The sequence below is a fragment of the Aegilops tauschii genome, chromosome 5 (genome assembly GCF_002575655.3).
Source record: "Aegilops tauschii subsp. strangulata cultivar AL8/78 chromosome 5, Aet v6.0, whole genome shotgun sequence".
Classification (NCBI taxonomy): domain Eukaryota; kingdom Viridiplantae; phylum Streptophyta; class Magnoliopsida; order Poales; family Poaceae; genus Aegilops; species Aegilops tauschii.
The window spans coordinates 433,624,989-433,628,281 of NC_053039.3; the positions used below are offsets into that span (position 1 = coordinate 433,624,989).

The 3,293-nt window shown below is 43.9% G+C and overlaps 1 pseudogene; it reads right to left on the reverse strand.

Annotated features, from left to right (window-relative positions):
- Positions 1 to 2,327: 2,327 nt before the first annotated feature.
- On the reverse strand, positions 2,328 to 2,403 carry LOC120965669 (small nucleolar RNA R12; annotated as a pseudogene).
- Positions 2,404 to 3,293: the final 890 nt, after the last annotated feature.

Consider the following 3,293-nt stretch of genomic DNA (forward strand, 5'->3'; position numbering starts at 1 on the left):
TTTTAGAGCCCAAATATTATTCGATCCAATAAACGAACATTCAGCCTTTTTCATTCACAGATTTCAATTTTACGCATTTCAACAGCAACAATCAATAATTCTCACAATTAAATGATCAAATCCAAAATTCACTCTATGAACACAACAGCACATCTGCACGATCCATCAAGTGTACATACAATCAGAAACAAATACAGAGGCACCAAAACATGGTGGCAACATCAACTAAAACTATTGTGCAGCAGCAGCCACCTCAATCACAGCAGCAGCCACCTCTATCGCTTGCCTCGCGCTGGCGGAACTTGTTGGTTGTGTTCGCTGTTATAGTCAAGCAACAGCCTCTTGTACTCGAAGGCCTATAAAATAAAATGGATAAGTTAGATTGATTACTGTAGGTGCAGCACATTTTCTGGAAGAGGCATAAACATGAAATGAAATAGATGTAGTATCATCACTACATGAAAGGAGCATTATAATTGGAAGGAAAAAATAGCATCCTGTCACCAAGGAAACACTACTTGACAGGAAACACTAGTAGCAGGATAACAGCAATGATTCACATGGCACGAATAATTCATTAGTTGCTAGGTATGAAACAAATTATTTACAGAGGTAAAATGGACACGTGTACAATACATAGCTTGCTATAAGCAGGAAACACTAGTTTATCATTACATAGTGTTTCCCAATTACCATGCTCACTAATGGAGAATGAGAGAGCTAAGTCAGACTCTCCGGCCATGTACCCAAAAATAACCTATCTAGTGCACATGTACCCAGACTGAGGATCTGGCGCGGATCGAGCGGAGAGGACAGGGGAGCTCACCTCACAGCGGAGCGTGTGGTCGAAGGAGCAGTGGGCAAGGTCGGGGGCAAGGCTGAAGGGGCCGAAGACGGAGGCTAGCCGTGGCTGGTCGAAGGAGCGTGTGATCTCCGTCATTGCAGCTTATGGGATAATAATAGAACAAATTAACTAGTTGAAGCTGGTAAACAGGAGAACAAGAGCATTAGATAAAGTTCCACCAATGTCCAAGCATCTTTTATTTAGGATCAAATTAAGCTCCACGAAGATGTATAAATACAATATATATGAGACTATAAACATGCTTGAGACTGAGACCAGATTTAGAAATGAACAGTAACACAGAAGATAGAAAGTGTGCAAGATACTCTTGTCAAGTGTAACTTATGCCAGGTTTGAATTGCCATATATGTAGTAGTAATTAGAATGAGTCAAATGGAACAGGCTGCTAGCAGAGAGTAAGAGCATGCCAACTAGATCGACTTAGCCTAGTCGGAGAAATATTAGCTAGGACTAGCCCCTTGCAAGCATATTTGAATTAATGGCAGATTAGAAGTGACAGGTGCAATGCAACTGTATCATATACATTGGCTTAAACATGGTCTCATCGCCCAGAGATCGCCTTCCACAAGCAATGCATACAGCTTAGGTATTGCCATTATTTATCTCACTGGCACATGCGCAAGAAAAACATCACGGAGGATTGATTTGGACCGACTTCCCTGTCAGTGGCAAACTTGCGGTGTTCGAGTCTCAGTGCTAAACTCTGAACGTATCGAGGGCATGCCGACAGGTATTCCAGTGTACCTGCATCAAAGGAAACAATAGAGCACATGTAAGGCAACACTGGAAACAAGCAAAGGAGGTAGTATCTGCATATATAATATAACTGGAAAGCAGCTTCATGCCCAAGAAAAATGGATGGGTCGGTCACTTGCCTTGACGATGTTCTCCATTCCTTTGGTGATGAACTAGTTGAAGGAGTCATTGTGCTCCTTCACGAGACCTCTGACCTATGGATGCAATCAGCCAGACATACACATGTGTAAAAGCAAAGGAATCGATGTGAATTGAGGCATAAATCAAATGACACATGTGTCAGACCAAATGAATTGAGGCATAGATCAAATGGCAGGCATTTATATGATGGCAGTACATAACGTGCAGCTTGGTTCACAAGCATGACTAACCACATGTCAGGGTCCTTTCAATGGCATGCACCACACTAATTAAAATAGGATACTGATTTCTACTCTTTGTAATTAGCTACTGCCGATCACGTCTGCAACTTCCTAGCTCAGCGGTCAGAAGACCATACAGCGTTGCATGTAGCCGGCCGGCACACACTGATTCGTAGCAAATCAGATTGAACTTTCATAGAATGATTACACTAGTAACTAGTGAGCACTGAAGACTAATCTTAACCCACTGGTAGCAGTCTAACACTAGCAACTAGTGAGCACTGAAGAAACAACAAGAAACAGCACAATGAAATAGCTCAACCTGATGGTGTGAGCGTAGTTCCATCCATCAGAAGTAGCTGGTTACACTAATCATGAAATATCAGTGGGAATCCGAACAATTTTCTTCATCACCTGGAATCATGCAGTTCAACCCAATAGAACACAATGATCAATAAGGGTCATAACCAATGAAGGAATGCATGTACAGTCAGTCTAAAGCAGTAAAAATGTGCAAATGTACTTCAGCAGATGGCGTGACCCGTCGATTTTTTTCATCACCCAGGTGGATCCGGGCGTCAAGTGCTGACTAAATGATTGATGTGTCCCCCAAGGACTTTGACAAAACAACAATTCGTACGAAGGCACAAGTTTTCAACCGCACACTGGGAACTAGGAAGCTGAGGAACAGGAATCATTACCCTTCGCCTAGCTCCAAGAAAGCCGTGGAGACTTGCCTAAAATTGTCCATGAGCACTCTGTAGTCGTTTGCTCCACCTGAAGGCCAAAGTACATACATGGTTAGAAGAGCACAATTGAGTTGAGCACAAGGACAGCTTGTTCTTAAAGAAAGAGAGAGAGAGAGAGATCGGATGCATACATGAAAAGAGCCAGTCTGGGTTGTAGATGTGGCGGTAGAAGTCCCGAAGGATGGGCAGCTTGACCTCGTTAGGGATGGCAGTGTCGTCCTCTGCAGTTATACTGATCGGAGTGAGCAAAGAGTGGTTGGTACGAGTACTAAAAAGGAAGGCAGCGATGAACTTGACCCAAAAGATTCCATCAAACGCGGCAAAAGGAATTCAAACAAAACACAGTGAGCAGTAGCAGGGGTAATAAGGGTGCTGACCGACGGTGTCCAGGGCCCGGAGCACGAGGTAGAAGACGCAGACCTGCAGGGTGAGAACCAGAGCAACACCAGCGGCCGTAAATGTTCAAAGATTTCAGAGATTCGGATCGGAGGGGATCCGGAGAAGGGGGAGGGTTGGGAAGCCCATGCTTACGGCATTGCGAAGGTCTGGTCCGAGCTGCTG